Source organism: Geotrypetes seraphini, chromosome 3, assembly GCF_902459505.1.
Source record: "Geotrypetes seraphini chromosome 3, aGeoSer1.1, whole genome shotgun sequence".
NCBI lineage: Eukaryota > Metazoa > Chordata > Amphibia > Gymnophiona > Dermophiidae > Geotrypetes > Geotrypetes seraphini.
In genome coordinates this window covers 309,376,584-309,396,010 of record NC_047086.1, presented here as the reverse complement: position 1 = coordinate 309,396,010, position 19,427 = coordinate 309,376,584, and the positions used below count along the sequence as shown (strand labels likewise).

Genomic DNA, 19,427 nt, shown 5'->3' with positions numbered 1-19,427 from the left:
GCCCATCCATACCATCTACTATCTCTTCTCTCTAAGACAGGGGTGTCAAACTCAAACACATAAGGGGCCGAAATCTAAAACATAGGCTAAGTCACGGGCCAAAGTTTTAATTAAGATACTTACCCCCTCTTTTATGAAACTGCTATTGCAGTTTCTAATGCAGAGGAACTCAATGAGCATCGGGAGCAGCACGGCTCCCCGTGCTAGAAACTGCTATTGCAGTTTTGTAAAAGAGGGGGTAATTCTTAGTAGAAGTATAGATCCTTCCTCATCCTGAGACACTATTCCTGCAATTCATCTGGTTATTTTCACCTCATAGATGTTACCATACTTAATCCCAACTTTATTCAAATAGTTATTCTGGGCATAGGCAGCGGAACACTTTTATGTTTGAGGGGGTCTGAAAGCTCTACCACAGACCCTGCCCCCATAATAATTGTAATACCATTTTTTCCATTCATTTTTCATATATACACACAATATAATCTTATTAACAACACATAATGGTTAACCACAAAATTAAACTACACAAAGTATACTGTATGCTTCTCAACATTCATTCCTACCAGAACACCTGGCCTTGGTCATACATGCAGAACACAGATAACTCCTATGCAAATACAGAACCACAAACTAAAAGTACTAATATATACAAATGAAACCCTAAGATGCAAGACTCTGCATGCAGTACAACCCCCAGAGAAATAGAAACAAATACATTTCTTCGTGAACAGTGCAAAATATAGACAGCAGATGTAAATTCTCAAAACTGACACAATTCAATCACTAAATTGAAAATAAAATCATTTCCCCTACCTTTGTTGTCTGGTGATTTTGTTTTTCAAACCATCTTTTCCCAGTCTCTTGCTGCACTTCCTTCTATCTGTGCTCTTAACGGTGTATCCAGGACCACCTTATTCATTTGCTGGTTTTCTCTCATTCACTTTCTGACATACATACATCTTTAGCATTAACGTTTGAATTTCAACTTTCTTCCATTTTTCTGCTTTTTTCTCAAAATCTATCTTCTTTTCCATGTCTTCCCTTCCCATCTATCCATGTGTACCATTTCCTCCCTCTTTCTTCTCTCCTAGTCCCATCTATCCACAAGAAGCATTTCTTCTTATCTCTTCCCTGTGTAACAACCCCAGCCCTAGAGCTAGGCTTGTCCCAGGTAGGAATCCCCAAACTACTAGACTGCAGCTAAAAAGAGCAGATCAGTGCAGTAGTTCTGTTAGCCCCAAAGTTGCTGAGCATAAAAAGTCTGACTTTGTGCAGGGACTCAGGTGGGAGGGGGAATGTCATAGGAACAGCCTCAAGGAACCTGAGATAGCCGGTAGGAAGGAACAGCCCAGAAGTCAGCCTAATGCTGGAATTGCTCAGCTGCTGAAACTAATTAGGGCTCATGAGAAAGCCCAGCAGAACCAGCAGTTTGCCCTTCCCCCAGCCAGGTCAGGGCGTGTCCTGTGCAGGTCTAAAATACCAGAATCCAGGAAGCTTAAATTAGTAGCTCCTGAGCCAAGGGAAGAAGAGGTCTTCAGAGCCAGTTCTCCTCCCTCTCACCTGGAGAATGAGATTGAGATGGAAGAACTAGAAACCTTCCCTGGAGCAAGCCAGTTATCCAGCCTTCCTTCTACAGAGGATATGGACACTTCTATGGAACCTGCTGAGGAATTTATGGACGAGAGTTAAATGTTTTTTTTTCTCTCTTGCCTGTTTGGAATTGCTGCTGACAATTGGTGAGCAATGCTGAGCTTGTTGCTGAAGCTCAGCGTTTTTGTTTTTGAAACTTTTTAGAACAGTTGTGTTTCTCTCTTTTTGCTACTGCTCGCAGGAGACTTGAAAACTAACTGGGGATAGTGTGGGGTGAGTCCCCGAAGATCTTTGGGTTGGGATTGTGGGGCCAGTTTTGATAATTGGTATTAATGTGGACTCAGCTGCACCCCTCCCCCACCTGCTTATAGAGCTGGTGTGGAAAGCCTGTTGCAGGCCAGGCGAGTCCAGTGTTCTGGACTGAAATAGAGGAACTCTTTGACAAGCTGAATTTAAAGACTGTGAAAGATTGATTCTCAACATTGCTATAGTTTTGTTTTGAACTGTGAATTTATTCATGAACCGGGTCTTTGCACTTACCTGTGGAAAGGCAGAGGCCTGCCTTTTGCAAGGCCTCCCGTTTTGGTTTTGTTAGCAAGCCTGTGTTGAGAAGCAGTAGCTGTTCTGGCAGCACTGCTAATTCAATGACACTGCCTTATTAAAGCTTGCTCTCATTCAGAACACTTGGTTTGTTTTTGGTGTTTTGGTGAATGTTCATTGCACTGTTATTAATGCCAGCAGGACCCTTCTACATTAAGAAGGCGCGCTCGGGACTATTATTTTGCACACCGCCCGGTAGCCATTCTGACAACCCGGTACCAGGGGTGTGACACCTGCCACACCCATTGCTTTGCACCATCTCCTTCCTCTGTATCCCCTTCCACTCCATGTATACCATCTCTCTTACCCTCCCACACCACATACCTATGTCCAAGAATTATCTTTTTCTCTTCCCTCACCACCTAGCAGCATCTCTCTTTCCCTCCCTTCCTAAACCCCAGCTCGTGCAACCTTCCCAACCCCCTCCCATCCCGCCCAGCATCTGTCCTTCTTGCTTTACCAACCCCCTCCCCCCGCAGCCCATGCAGCATATCCTTCTCTCATTCCCAACCCCAGCTCTCTCCTCTCAGCTGGGTCCTCTGGTATGACTTGTCCCCAGTTCCCGACTCTCCCACCTACCACCTCCCCACTGCTGAATTTAAAATCTTCGAGCAGCTGATACAAAGCCAGCCTCCCACCGTCAGCCTGCCCCAGAAGTGTTCTTTCTGTAGCACTTCCTCTTCCTACTTAGGCAGGACGGTGTAGAAAGAAAACTTCCAGGGCAGAACGACATCGGGAGGCTGGCTTCGTGTCGGCTGCTCAAAGATTTTAAATAGCCTCCTGTGCATTTATTCCATTGAGATATTTAAATGTCTCCATCACAATCTCCTTTCCCCTATCTTTCCTCCAGATTATCTATTGAGATCTATAAGTCGATCCCAAGGATAGGCAATTCTGGTCCTCAAGAGCCACAGGCAGGTCAAGTTTTCAGAATATCCATAATAAATATGCATAAGATAGATTTGCATCTCAAAGAGGCAATACATGCAAATCCATCATATTTATATTCATTGTGGATATCCTGAAAACCTAACCTGCCTGTGGCTCTCGAGCACCGGAATTGCCTACCCCTGGTCTATCCCCATCACTTTATGATGGAGACCACTGACCGTTTTAACAACCACTTTCTGGACCAACTCCATCCTGTTTATTTAATTTTCAGAGGTATTTTTTTATTGAATCGTAAACCGACAACACATGAACAAGCAATTCAAAGAAAATCACCGGAACATAACACTCTTGATAAATAGCAAGTAGCTTTACAAAAGTATGATCCCAAACATATATCCCCAAATGAGGCCTCACCAGAGACATATTCAGGGACACTATTGCCTTCTTTTTCCTGCTGGCCATTCCGCTCCCTAAGCAGCAAAGCATTTTTCTGGATTTGTGTCATCTTTTCTACCTGTTTGCCCCCTTAAGATAATCTGATATGACCACACCCTAGTCTCGCTTTTCTCATGTACAAATAAATATGTCATTTCCTGTACTATACTGCTCCCTTGAATTGCTTTTTTAGCATTGAATCTTAGTTACCAGTTTCTGGACCATTCTTCGCTAGATCCTTTCTCATGCTATCCAAATGATCACGGTGTCTATTCAATTACAGAGTTTGGTGTCATATGTGAAGAGGCAAACCTCACCAAACTGCTCTTCAGCAATATCATTGACAAAGATGTTAAAGAGAACTGGCCCAAGGATCAATTTCTGTAGCACACCACTGATAACATCTTTTCCCTCAGAGCGTCTTGGAGCGAACTCCATTATCACTACCAGTTTCTAACCCAGTCAGAGTGGAGGAGTAACCCAGTGGTTAGAGCTGATGTCTCAGCACTCTGAGGTTGTGGGTTTGATCCCAGTTCTGTGTGACCTTGGGCAAATCACTAAACCATCCATTGCCCCAGGTAATTAGATTGTGAGTTCACGAGGACAGATTGGGAAAATATTTAAGAGTACCTGATAAAAAAAATTGTACACCACTCTGAACTTCTCCAAGATAGGGCAGTATATCAAATACCAATAAACTTTAGGGTTGGGTCCATGTGCCTAAGGCCCCTCCCACAGGAGGGGCCTAAGGCTCCCGGGCCTATTCTGGTTGGCCCAGGCGCCTCAGGCCTCACCTGTGGGCAGGGTTTGAGCCACCTGGGCCAATCTGGCCCCATTCCTGCGCTGGCTGGCCTGCCGGACAGGCGGTCTTGGCACCCGTCTGGCCAGCCAATGATATCCAGGTACAGGGGGGTGGGGGGTCGTGGGGTCGGTGGGGGGGGTTGTGGATCGGCGGGGGGGGGGCGATCGGAGGTTCGGGGGGGCGATCTTGGGGGGGGGTTGAGTCGAGGGCAGGAGGGCCTGGGATCCCTCCTGCCCCTATTTTAGTGGGGATGGAGGGTAGGGGGGTCCGCCTGGGCAGGAAGGGTTGGGCTCCCTCCTGCCCGATCTTGTAGGGGGTGGGGGTCGAGTGGCCAAGAGGGCTTGGGCTCCCTTCTGGCTGGATCGGACTCGGCGGGGGGGTTGGGGATCGCGGGGCAGGAGGGCTTGGGCTCCCTCCTGCCCCGAACGTAATCAGGGGTTCGGGGGTGCCGCGGGGCAGGAGGGCTTGGCCTCCCTCCTGCCCTGATAGTGTCTTGAAGGTCGGGGGTGCCGTGGGGCAAGAGGGCTTGGGCTCCCTCTTGCCCCAATGTCGTCGGGGGGGGGGTGATGTATCGCAGCAGGAGAGATTGGCTATCACCCATGCCGCGATGCGATCACTCCTCTACACGAACTGCCAGAACCCTCGGCAGAAGAGATTGGGCATTTCTCCTGCCGCGGGTCACGGCAGTTCGGGTAGAGGGGTAATCGCATCGTGGTAGGGGAGATGAGGCATCTCTCCTGCCGCGATGGTTGCGATGGGGGGGGTTAGGTTGCAGTGCCGCTGAACTGATCGCGCCAGCCGCCATCAGCTCAGCGGCCCCTTTTTCGGCACTTATACCTGTTTTGACTAGGGTCTAAGTCAAAACGTATAAGTGCCGACTAGGCAACCTGTCAAATGTTTTGATTATACGTGTTGTATGCCTAGGTGTAGGCCGGCCCACTGCCCGCCCTTTCCCCGCCTCTAAAAACGCCTCTTATCTCTCTGTGCATTTAAAGGCAGGGGAAAAGCCCAAGCTGGTTTTAGATACGTCTAAAACTAGCTTTGATTATGGGTACTTGGACGATCAGGCTTTTTGATCGTCCAAGTAGCTATTTAGGCCACTAACTATGTGCCTATCTAAATTGAATAACAAGATCAATTTTTTTTTTATTATGAGCCCATAGCGTCTATTTTTTTAAAAGGCCACCTAAATTTTTAGAGGTGCCTATTTACAGAATCGCGCTTTCTTGATAGGCGCCTATGTTTCAATTAGTGCTGATTAAAAAGCTTAATTGATCTTGTTATTCAATTTAGATAGGCACATAGTTAGTTGTGCTCCTCCGAAATAGATGCCTAACTTTAGGCGCTGGTTAACAGAATTTGGGCCTTAGCTTATTTATCAGTAACTTATGTGGAACCATGTCAAAGGCTATGCAAAAATCTAAGTACAGCACTTCTAGCACTCTCCCTAAATCCAACAGTTTTGTCATCCAATTAAGGAGATTAATCAGATTTGTCTAACAAGACCTATCTCTACTGAAACTGTATTGCCTCAAATCCTGCAATTTATTTGATTAGAGAAACCTCACTATCCTCTGCTTTAGAAACATTTATATTAATTTGCTCACAACAGAGGTTAGATTAACTGGTCGATTGTTCCCAACCTCTTCCTTACTTCTGCTTTTGTGATGAGGAACCACATCTTCCTTTCTCCAATCCTCCAGGACTGCTTCAGACTCTAATGAAACATTGAAAAAGTTAGACAGCAGGAACTGTTGGTTTCATTTCTTTTTCTACTTTACTTTAGATAACTCATGGACACATTTATTTATTTATTCTTTCAGTTTTCTATACCAGTATTTCCCAACCCTGTCCTGGAGGACCACCAGGCCAGTCGGGTTTTCAGGATAGCCCTAATGAATATGCATGAGAGAGATCTGCATATAATGGAGGTGCCAGGCATGCAAACCTGCGCCATGCATATTCATTAGGGCTATCCTGAAAACCCGACTGGCCTGGTGGTCCTCCAGGACAGGGTTGGGATCCACTGTTCTATACCATTCTCCCAGGGGAGCTCAGAATGGTTTAAATGAATTTATTCAGGTACTCAAGCATTTTTCCCTGTCTGTACAGTCAAAACAAAGTTTACAAAGCATGGTAAAAATATGAAAAACATGGTATGGTGAGACATAGCATTGCGAGCATAGTTCAGCAAAGCATAGCACAGTAAACATAGAATTACAAAGTATGGTTAACATAGTGTGACTAGCAAAGATGATTAGGCAGGCAAGCATGCATGATGAAACACAGCATGGAAGACATGGAATGGCAAACATTAGCGCCTAATATAGCTTAGTAAAAGGACTTCTAAATAATCTACTCATGAAAGTATGCAGCTATTCATAATCAATCTACTAGTCTTTGCTTCTAGGGCTCTTAACCAGTCAGATCATCTGAGTGAAGAATTTCTTCTGTCATGCACAGCAACAAGGAGGAAAAGTACAACATTTGTTTCAGACTAATATACACAGTCACAAGTTATGAGATCACCCGCTCTATTTTTCAATATAACTAACTACATATAGTGTAGACAGTAGTGCTCAGAACCATTCAGATGGTATAAGAAGATCACAATGGGGTGAATCCCCCGAAAATAGTGTCTTCAATGTTCAATCATTGCACTTCAAAATTTGAATTGGTGAAAACTATAATTATTAGAAATGTGAAAGAATGCAAAAAAATTTCTAGATACTCATCTTGGTGAATCCGAATCTTCCAGGTTCTGACGCATTTCGCCAGACCAGGCTTCCTCAGAGAACCCACACGTAAAGGTTTTCAAATTTATGTGATCTGTTGTTCTTCCCTACAGCAACCTGGAAGATTCAGATTCACCAAGATGAGTACCTAGAAATTTTTTTGCATTCTTTCACATTTCTAATAATTAGAGTTTTCACCGATTCAAATTTTGAAGTGCAATGATTGAACATTGAAGAAACTATTTTCGGGGGATTAACCCCGTTGTGATCTTCTTATACCATCTGAATGGTTCTGAGCACTACTGTCTACACTATATGTAGTTAGTTATATTGAAAAATAGAGCGGGTGATCTCATAACTTGTATTTATTCTACGTATCACCCACATGGTTAGCATTATTATCCCAGATTTATAGTTTTTAGTATACACAGTCATCTGAGGATTAGTCAAGGTCTACTACACATAATTTCTTAGCATTTGTCTTCTCTGGTCCTACTGCTGACCTTTCATTTGTGGACATAAAATAGAAATATTTGTAAAGCAATTCTACTTTATCCTTATCAGCTTCTATGTATTGTTCCTCTTCATCCATGAGTCTCACAATAACACTTTTGTATTTCCTCTTATCACTAACATATCTAGCAAATGTCTTCTCCCCCAACTGTGCCTCAGCTATTTGTTCTCCCATTTTCATCTCTGCTTTCCTTACTACTTTACCAGCTTTCCTTAGCTTTTTCAGATATGTTGTCTGTCTAAACCATTCTGTGATGTCTTGTAATTTATGAAGGTTAACTTATTTTCCCTTAACCCTTGTAACTATTATGGAGAACAAAAGTGGTCACCTTTTCCTCTTACATTTATTTACTTTTTACAAAAATGTTTATTGCCCTTAAATATCTCCTTTCAGGTTTGCCCTCTGCTTTTCTACTTCTTCTGCTGAAAAAGGGTATAGAAGGGTATAGATAGAGGATTACTACACAGGTCCTGGCCCTGTTGGGCCGCCGCATGAGTGGGCTGCTGGGCAAGATGGACCCCAGGTCTGACCCAGCGGAGACATTGCTTATGTTCTTATGTTCCTAGCTGTTCCCATCCATGTAAAAACTCCTTGAAGTATTCCCCATCTTTACAAAGTTAGTTCTTTTAAAGTCTAGATCCTTCAATCTTGAATAATCCCTTTCCTCGTGTGTCTTAATTTTGAACCACACCGTTCAGTGTTTACTAGATGCCAATTGATCACTGTAAGATCAAAAATGCTCTGTGGGGGTTTGGCTGTGCAAGGGTGGTGCAAGAAAGATGCTGCATGGGGGAGGTGATGGGATGGGATTTGTGCAACGGTTATGCTGCACAAGGGATGGGATTTTGATTTGATGATGGGAGGGAGGGAGGAAAGGCACAAGGTGATGGGTGAGAAGGGAGGAAAGATGCTGCACATGGAGGGGGAGAAAGGAAAGAGGAAGAATTGGGGTGGAGGAGAGGAAGGGAGAAATAAATGTACATGAAAAAAAGAACACCTACACCAAAAATAAGATCTAGTGTGTTTTTTGGGCCCAAAATTAATATGTCAGTGTCTTATTTTCAGGGAAACACGGTAACTATGAAACTCTATTAGCAATCATCTGAGGTTAAAATTTCTGAATCCTAGAGGTATTAAATATAAAACAATACACTCTATATCTTTTCCATATTTGGCAGCAAAATGGTGGAGCTCTCTTCCAATACAATTAAGAACCATCCACTCTTATGACAGTTTCCGTAAAGGTTGAAGACTTATTTGTTTGCAAGATATCTCATTCACACTAACAGATGATTTTGTAAAGATATTTTTGTCTGTAAGAAATCTCTTTCTCACTTACTCTAACAAATGAACAGATTTACTATGTTTTTATGTTTTATTTTTAATGTTATATTTAAAGGTTTTGATTTGGCCAACATCTTATTAATTTGGAAATCACATTGAACTCCTGTTGGAGTATATTAGCATTGGTATATTAGCAATTCATCAATATTTATGTAATGTAAAAAAAAAAATAATAATAACAGTGATATTCATCTGCTATCCATAGAACTGTGCAATTTAAAATTGGCCAGCCATTATGTTGGGCTAAATTAAATTGTATGACTATATGGATAGTGGCTGAATATTGCCAGCTATTCATAAGCAGAATGTCCATGCTTTACCCTGATTCTGGAAGTGATGATAGGTACCCTACAACTGCCTAACTTAATTGTTTTAATTGCCTTTAAGCAATGTGGTAATTGACCATGTTGTTTAAAAGCAATTAAAAATGCATTAAAAAAAAAAAAAGATATGCGCCTGACTACACCTACATTTCCAGCACGGGAATCTTGTCTATGGAGGTGCCTACCAGTGCTTAAGGTCGACGGAGGTATTGTTAACACCAGAAATGACCATAGGTGCTTCCGTAGGTGCAATTCATGTCAAACATAGGCACTGGAAATGTAGGCCATCAAAACACTGGCCTACATTTCTGGTGCCTATGTTTGACCTGGCCACGATTCTATAACCGGCACCAGTGCTTGATTGACATGCGACTAGTGCCATTTTCGCAACTGGTGCCAGCCAATACTGGTGCTGGTTGCAGAATCTGGCCTTATCTGCATAGTGATGGGCAATGTGTAGGAATTTTCTGTGGTATCCAGAATTATATTTCAAAAAATTAATGGATAAGGTACTTATACAAATACTGATTACTACTATACACGAGTAGATAAGTGCTTTTAAATACTTGGCCCTTTGCATTTATATAAATTAAAACAATAGTTAATAATAATAATGTGCATCACATAGGTGAATTTTCCAAAGATGGAGCATTTCTGTAATTTAACTGGTTATATTAAGATTCTGCTCCAGGGCGAACAGAATGCTAGGAATGATTAAGAAGGGGATCACGAACAGATCGGAGAAGGTTATCATGCCGCTGTACTGGGCCATGGTGTGCCCTCACCTGGAGTACTGCGTCCAGCACTGGTCGCCATACATGAAGAAGGACACGGTACTACTCAAAAGGGTCCAGAGAAGAGCGACTAAAATGGTTAAGGGGCCAGAGGAGTTGCCATACAGTGAGAGATTGGAGAAACTGGGCCTCTTCTCCCTTGAAAAGAGAAGACTGAGAGGAGACATGATCAAAACATTCAAAATACTGAAGGGAATAGACTTAGTAGATAAAGACAGACTGTTCATACTCTCCAAGGTAGGGAGAACGAGGGGGCACTCTCTAAAGTTGAAAGGGGATAGATTCCGCTCAAATGTAAGGAAGTTCTTCTTCATCCAGAGAGTGGTAGAAAACTGGAACTCTCTTCTGGAGTCTGTTATAGGGGAAATCACCCTCCAGGGATTCAAGACAAAGTTGGACAAGTTCCTGCTAAACTGGAACGTACGCAGGTGAGGCTGGACTCATTTAGATCGCACTGGTCTTTGGCCTGGGGGCCGCCATGTGAGTGAAGAGCTGGGCACGATGAACCACTGGTGTGACCCAGCAGCGGCAATTCTTATGTTCTTAAATATAGCATCATTTTGTCTAATACAGTAGTTCTGGTTCATCAAGTGACCTAAAAAATAAATGCCGTTTAGGAGAAAAGATAAGATGTTCTTGAAGACTAGTGCAGAGCTCTTCCAGAATTGTTTTTGTATATCTACTCATTCCAGTTTTCCTTTTTGTCTTTGAACTTGAGGCTCTCTTTTAAGCTACAAAGAAAATTGCTTGGACTTGAAAAATAAAGAACAAGCCTACAAATTATAATATATTACTATACTGTCTCAAAATTTTGAGGTATAAGCCATGCAACCTAAAGTACTTTTATTTTCCATGAGTTTTCATCTAGTAGGGCCTTGATCTGTATAGACATTTATATATTTACTTGCTTACTAGTTCAGATATATGATAGATTAAGACCTAATCTATTCAAACACCATAATATTTAAAAGATGTGATTGGTCTGGAAGGAGACTTCTTTGGTATACTTGAAGCCTAGGTAAGAAGGAAGGTGACTAATACTAGGGCCATCATCTTTGCTGTTATACGAGTGGCAAAATGGATAATCTCAGAGACAAGAACAGTTGAAGTTAACCAACCAGTGTAAGGAGTGAGGCTATAAAGGAGGGTAAATGGGGGGTTGGGATGAGACCAGAACCTATAATTGATTCAAGCCTTGGCTCTTAGGAAAACATTTGTAAGAGCAGATGGTGTATTTTCATTACCAGATAATTTTTCTTTTGTTTTCTTGGCATTGTGGTACAGTCTACTATCATTTAGTTAGTCATATTTTGTTCAATTTGTTCTGCAGCTTAGTAATTAACATTGTGTTCTGTTCCTTCCCCACATATTTATGTTACTGTCTAGCACACCACCTGAAATCAGAGTAGATGGTCAAATCCTCCATCTGCTGCAGTGGTTCCATTGCTTGCTAGTCTATATATATAAAATCGGAGGTATGTATGTGTGTATGTGCCGCGATCACGCAAAAACGGCTTGACCGATTTGAACGAAACTTGGTATGCAGATCCCTCACTACCTGGGATGATATGTTCTGGGGGTCTCGCGGCCCACCTGCACACGTGGGCGGAGCTACAAACATAAAATCAGATTTCACCTATTCATGTCAATGGAAAAAATGTAAAAAGCTGCCATTCTCACAGTAATTCAAAAACGGCTTGACCGATTTGAACGAAACTTGGTATGCAGATCCCTCACTACCTGGGGTGATATGTTCTGGGGGACTCGAGGCCCACCTGCACACGTGGGCGGAGCTACAAACATAAAATCAGATTTCACCCATTCATGTCAATGGAAAAATGTAAAAAGCTGCCATTCTCACAGTAATTCAAAAACGGCTTGACCGATTTGAACGAAACTTGGTATGCAGATCCCTCACTACCTGGGGTGATATGTTCTGGGGGTCTCGCGGCCCACCTGCACACATGGGCGGAGCTACAAACATAAAATCAGATTTCACCCATTCATGTCAATGGAAAAAATGTAAAAAGCTGCCATTCTTACAGTAATTCAAAAACGGCTTGACCGATTTGAACGAAACTTTGTATGCAGATCCCTCACTACCTGGGGTGATATGTTCTGGGGGTCTCGCGGCCCACCTGCACATGTGGGTGGAGCTACAAACAGAAAATCAGATTTCACCCATTCATGTCAATGGAAAAAATGTAAAAAGCTGCCATTCTCACAGTAATTCAAAAACGGCTTGACCGATTTGAACGAAACTTGGTATGCAGATCCCTCACTACCTGGGGTGATATGTTCTGGGGGTCTTGCGGCCCACCTGCACACGTGGGCAGAGCTAGAAACATAAAATCAGATTTCACCCTTTCATGTCAATGGAAAAAATGTAAAAAGCTGCCATTCTCACAGTAATTCATAAACGGCTTGACCGATTTGAACGAAACTCGGTATGCAGATCCCTCACTACCTGGGGTGATATGTTCTGGGGGTCTCGCGGCCCACAACTCTATGTTGCTTGCTCAAGGGTGGGTTCACCCAAAAATTTATATGTTCTTGCTTCTGGAGGTGAAACTAAAAATGTTGTTTATAATCAAGTTTTGCGTTAGTTGTATTGTATTCATTTTGTCAAATATTTCACATTATAATTTGAATATTGTACTTTTTATTAAACTGTAAAAAAATAATTTCATTCACCACTATAAAGTATCTTTATTTGAATCCATTTACAGTGTTATTGCTATAATTAAATACCCGTGCAACGCCGGGGCATCAGCTAGTTAATTATAAAAACTAACTTCAGGTTTTGTGCAAAAAGGTGCTCATAAGAGGAGTAATTTTCTAAACCATTGCCCACATGGAAGCATTTTGACATGGGGAAAATTTATTTCTAAAATAGTGTGGCAGAACAGGCACATGTTTATATTTGTGTTATCATGATGATGCTTACTTATACACACAACATGTTTAGGCATTCCTGTGGGTATATTTTAGGCAGAGTGATTATGTACATACAAATTTTATAAAACACGTGTGTACACACATAGCCCAAATCGCGTGGAGAAAGGGAAGATTCTCAAGTGCCAAAAAATGCAGTAAGATACCAGGAAAATGTGGCAGAAAAATTCAGACATATTTCCCATCATTTTGGGTACCACAGGCTTGATTAAAAAAGAACTTGCAAGTTTTCCTGGATAAGTTGCCTATTAGGGACAAAATCAAAAAACTAAGATGTCCAAAAGACTGCTTTTATTGCCTTAATCACCAGGATACCCAAGTGCTGATTTTCAAAAGCGGTTTCCTGTTACAGAACTTGGATGTTTTCAGCTAGACCTGTTTTGGAAGAGTCTAAGTGACACAAAGGTACCCAATATGACTAGATGACTACTGGATACATTAAGGTGTAAGCCCCCCCCCCCCCCCCCACACACACACACTCCCCCATTCCTCACTAACCCCCTCCCTCTCCCCCCAAATCTGAATGAAACAGTGCATACCTGGTATGGGAAAGCTAATATATCAGAACACAGGTATCTTCATTAGCCTGGTGGATGACTAGTGAACCATAGAGAGGAAGACCTAGGCCCATAAGCCACTCTAACTACTACATTTATGTTGGAAAGTATGAGGCCACAAAATCCCTACTATACTACTATATAGGTGCTGCCTGCAGCCATAAAGGCTATTGAGATTGTAGACAGGTGGTTACAGTGGAGTTTGGAGGGCTCAGCATACATTATAAGGGGGTTCTGGTAAGATGTACATCTGGCACCCTTTATGTGCCATGACATTTCCTTTGAGGCCTAATTCTCCATATCTCGATTTTAGCAGTGTGTGTTGGACTAGGTCGAAGGCCACCGAGAGGTCCAGCAATCCCAGCAGCATGTCTTCTCCTTTAGTATGGTGTCCTGTACCTCTACTAGTATTGTTTCTGTGCTCAGATGTCTCCTGAACTCTGATTGGACCTGGTCTAGCTTTGATGAGTTTCCTAGAAAGTCTGATATTTGTTTGCAGACTAGTTTGTTTATTAGTTTAGATACCAATGGTTGGTTGGCTACCAGACTGTAGTTGGACAGATCTTCTAGGTCTTTTTCTTTGTGCTTCAGAATGGGCTTGATGACTGAGAGTTTCCATTTGAATGGGAGTTCTCTTGATTGTAATGGTTTATTGATAAGGTCTATGAGGTAGACGAGTCCCAGGCCTTCAAGCTCTCTCACTAGATGTATCGGATGTGTGTCAATGGATGGTGTGCCCGGTTTCACACTTCATAGTAGTTTCCTCATCTGTAATATTGTGATTGGTTCAAACTCTTCCATTGTGTCTCCTGTTTCCCTTGTATGCTTGTCTATTAATATATTATTATTTAGGTCGTTGTCTCTCTGTATCTTCTTTATTTTCTCTGTGAAGAAGTTGCTGAATTCTTTACTAGTTAGGGAGCATTTGGTGGTGATTTCTTTCTGGGTTTTCCCTAGCAAATCATATATTACTTGGTTTAGGGTTTTTGTGGAGTTTCTGACTTCGAGGATCTTTTTTGATAGGTAAAGAAAAGAAAGAATACCTATCTTTCTGATGTAAATTATTTTGATTCTAAGCCAAGTTTTTGTAGTTTCCTCATCCTTGTTAGATTTCCTCCATTTTCTTTTGAATTTCCTTTTCTCTCTTTTTAGCTTCATGTTTCTTCTGTTGGTGTGAATCCATCTTTTTTTTTTCTTTTGTTTTTTTTTTTTTTTATATTTTTAATGGGGCTTCCTCTTCTAGGCTTCAGTCCAGTGATTCATCTCAGAGTCTTAATCGTTCTCTAAGGTCTGTGGTCTTGGTTTCTATGTCTCTGAGGTATGTCTCCAGTCTGTTTTTAATTTGGTGCTGTCTACGAAGCCTCTCCTTATTCTCGATCTTGTTTATTGTTTCCTACTTTCTGGCTGTCTTATCCTGAAGTGTATTAGTTGATGGTCTGTCTATAACACTTTTATAGCTGTATCTTACTCCCTGCCAAACAGTATATCTAAAGTATGTCCTTTAGCGTTGGTTTTTTCCTTCACTGTTTGGTGTAGTCTAGTCCTCCCAGTTGATGGACTATCTGTTGAGCTTTTTGGCATGCTGGATCATCTACATGAAGGTTAAAGTCACCATATACCCAGAAAGAGGAGAATTTTAGATTGACTTCTGTGATGAGGTGCGCTATATTTTGCCAATCTTCTGTGTCTAGGTTGGGAATGACATGTTTGTGTTTCCTGCTCTAAGAAGTAAACATAGTAACATAGTAGATGATGGCAGATAAAGACCCGAATGGTCCATCCAGTCTGCCTAACTTGATTCAATTTAAATTTTTAAAATTTTTCCTTCTTAGCTATTTCTGGGCAAAAATCCAAAGCTCTACCCGATGCTGTGCTTGGGTTCCAACTGCTGAAATTTCCGTCAAAACCAACTCCAGCCCATCTACACCCTCCTAGCCATTGAAGCCCTCCCCAGCCCATCCTCTCTCAAATGGCCATATACAGACAGACACAAACTGTACAAATCTGCCCAGTACTGGCCTTAGTTCAATTTTTAATATTATTTTCTGATTCTAAATCCTCTGTGTTCATCCCACGCTTCTTTGAACTCAGTCACCGTTTTCCTCTCCACCACCTCTCTTGGGAGCGCATTCCAGGCATCCACCACCCTCTCCGTAAAGTAGAATTTCCTAACATTGCTCTTGAATCTACCACCCCTCAACCTCAAATTATGTCCTCTGATTTTACCATTTTCCTTTCTCTGGAAAAGATTTTGTTCTACATTAATACCCTTCAAGTATTTGAACGTCTGAATCATATCTCCCCTGTCCCTCCTTTCCTCTAGGGTATACATATTCAGGGCTTCCAGTCTCTCCTCATACGTCTTCTGGTGCAAGTCTCCTATCATTTTCGTTGCCCTCTTCTGGACCGCTTCAAGTCTTCTGATGTCCTTCACCAGATACGGTCTCCAAAACTGAACACAATACTCCAAGTGGGACCTCACCAACAACCTGTACAGGGGCATCAACACCTTCTTACTTCTACTGGCTACACCTCTCTTTATACAGCCTAGCATCCTTCTGGCAGCAGCCACCGCCTTGTCACACTGTTTTTTCACCTTTAGATCTTCAGATACTATCACCCCAAGGTCTCTCTCCCCGACCGTGCATATCAGTTTCTCAGCTCCCAACATATACTCTGCATTTCTTTGCATTGAATTTTAGTTGCCAGGCATTAGATCATTCCTCTAACTTTTGCAGATCCTTTTTCATATTTTCCACTTCTTCTTCCGTGTCTACTCTTTTACAAATCTTGGTATCATCCACAAAAAGGCAAACTTTTCCTTCTAACCCGTCAGCAATGTCACTCACAAACATATTGAACAGGATCAACCCCAGCACCGAACCCTGAGGGACTCCAATATTCACCTTTCCTTCCTCCTAGCGACTTCCATTAATCACCACCCTCTGGCGTGCATCTAAAGTTAGGCACCATTTGGATGTCCAAGATAGGTGTCCTTTGTAGAATCAAGCTCAGTGGCGCTCAGCACTATTTACATGTCTAAATTTTTAGGTGTCCTTTAGAGAATCAGGTTTTAGGTGAGAGTTAGACATCCAAGCAATGTCCTTAATGTAATATTTTATTATTATGACGTTATTAGAATGGCAAATTTATGGTGTTTTTTTATTATAATTATGATACTGTTTAATGCTTTTATTTATTTCTCTTCCATCAGAGAGAGTGATTGGGATTTGAATCAGCAACATTAGAGTAGAAGGATGTAGGTTTAACCAGTGTGCTACACAGTGAGCTAGCAAGTTGCATAGCAATTGTAAAACTAGGTCCTATAGGCATTGTAAAAGAGGTCTACTTTTCAGCATAGTTTGGGCTTCAGATAGACCTGAGTTCTAAGGATGGAATTTAGGCAGTTTAGACATCCTTAATGCAATCTGTAAAATAGCTATCTGGGATTTTATTTTTGCTTTATTAAGCTCAAAATGCATTTAATAAGGCACCACATAAACAGGGCACATCAAAACAGATATATTGCATGCAAAAACCTTCTAGTTTTGTGGACAAACAGCAATGCTATTTGCTAATTAGAGGAAAAGATCCATCAACTGAAGCACAGCACATGAAAAACATAGCTTTAGGTTTCTTGCTAAAAAGCTACCCTTTTTTCTGACTAAACAGTGCTCCAATCAGCTCATTCTTCAAAGCAAAGAAAGTACATGAAAAAATATATAGATTACATATATAACTTCATTTGCAAAAGCTTAAACACAGAAAAACACAGATTCAGACCTTAGCATGGCTTCTACTTTCTTGCAAGTGGAGGTGTGCAGCTGTACAATGCTGACCTCATTGTGAGATCATCAAGGTGCACCTGCAAGGTAGACTGCCATGATTAAAATATGTTCTGGGATTTGAACCCATTACCTCTGTAAGATGAGCACAGTGCTTTTATCTAGTGAGCCACAGCTGCTTCCTTTTGGTTGTGGGGGTTCCTACCATGAGAGCTTAGTGATCCTAGCCATGTGAAGGTGAATAATACCTGAGAAGATCATAGCTTAGCAGATCCTTAAGCTGACATATGAGATGTGAGGAAGAAAAATATTAGTGGAAGCTGCTGAAGCTCAAAGAGTAAAAGCTCTGTTCCCATATTCCAGAGGTCATAGGTTAAAATTCCAGCACATATTTTAATTGTGGCATTCTACTTTGCAGATGCACCTTGATGACCTCACAGTGAGGTCAGCATTGTGCAGCTGCATACCTCCATTTGCAATGAAATAGAAGCCATGCTAAGGTCTGTATTTGTTTTTAAGCTTTTGCAAATGAAGTTATGTATGCAATCTATATATTTTTTCATGTACTTTCTTTGCTTTCAAGAATGAGCTGATTGTAGCACTGTATAGTCAGAAAAAAGGGTAGCTTTTTAGCAAGAACCCTAAAGCTGTGTTTTTCATGTGCTGTGCTTCAGTTAATGGATGTTTTCCTCTAATTAGCAAATAACATTGCTGTTTGTCCACAAAATAGAAGGTTTTGCATGCAATATATCTATTTTGATGTGCCCTGTTTATGTGGTGCCTTATTAAATGCATTTTGAGCTTAATAAAGCAAAAATAAAAACCCAGACAGCTATTTAGCAGATCGCATTAAGGACATCCAAACTGTGCCTAAGTTCCATCTATAGAACTCAGATCTATTTGAAGCTTAAAAGTAGACCTGGTTTTCATTCGCCTACAATGTAGGCATGAGATGGACGCCCTAGGTCGCTCAGTGTTGTGTAAATGAATCAAAGGATGCCCATATTGAAACCATGTCCAAGCCTATTCCGTTAGATGTGTTTTTTCCCAGTGGGTGTCCATGAAATTGTGGAGGTGTCTTGTGACAAATCTAATGCAGTCTCAAGGTTTATCACAAAGAAATATAGGAAAACATAAACCCCGGTGCAGAAGGGCAGACCAGGTCAGAGCCCATGATAGTAATTTAGCTGACTACCCTATGAGCAGTGTGGATGAAACTAAGACAAAACAGGAAAGGGTTGCCTTACCTTAGGCACTGCCAAAGCAAAGTAAGAAATCTCTGCCCTACATTTGTCCAGGTCCTGTAAGACAGAAAGCAGAAAGACAGAGAAAAGTCCCAGGCTGAGGAAGGAAAGCCCTTCCCCCCACTGAATCCAAGGGGGTGTGATTTTTCCCTTCGCTTAAAGCAAGGCTCAGCAGTGAGCAGGACACAGGAAAACAGGAGGAGAGACAGGAAGTTCAGAACGGGACTGAGCTTACCCAAGATCAGGCAGGCAGCCCTGATTGGGAAATGGGAGAGGAGCAAGTTGAAAGAAACCTTCCTTCAGGATTCTTTTCCTCAGAGCCGGGTGAGAATATGATAGTGGAGGACAACAGTGCTGCAGCTGAGATTTGGCCAGAACAAATGGAAGTAGCTTGAAACAAACATGAGTCTATTGGAGGTTTTCCATGGCTGGATTTTTTTTCCCTCTGGTAAGCAGACTGTGTGGGCTACCAGAGAGGGTAATTTTGGACTGTAAAGTTTTCAACATTTTTTTCTTTGTTCTTTAAGCAAAGGGACAGGATCCTTCACTGTATAAAACAGTGATTAAATTGAGCCAAGCACTGTGCAGGAAACTCAGCCTGTTGGTTACTCTGACTCAATGTTCACAGAACTCCGTGTGAGGGCACCAGCTGTTAGCTGATTTTTTTTTTTTTTTTAATTTTATTTTTATAAGATTTACAATAATTATCCAAGAATCAACTCTTGTACAGAAATAATGGAAATAGACATTAACAATTTTAACCAGGAAAACACAAAGTTACATACAGAGTAACAACTATCCTTCTAAAATCCACAAGAACAGGATCCAAGAATAAAATAAAGCAGATTATTCTCT

At 41.7% G+C, this 19,427-nt stretch overlaps 1 protein-coding gene across 3 annotated transcripts in view; it reads left to right on the top strand.

Annotated features, from left to right (window-relative positions):
- The window catches only part of MACROD2 (mono-ADP ribosylhydrolase 2), a 1,978,548-nt gene that overhangs the window by 452,997 nt on the left and 1,506,124 nt on the right, over positions 1-19,427 (top strand). The window lies entirely within an intron of this gene.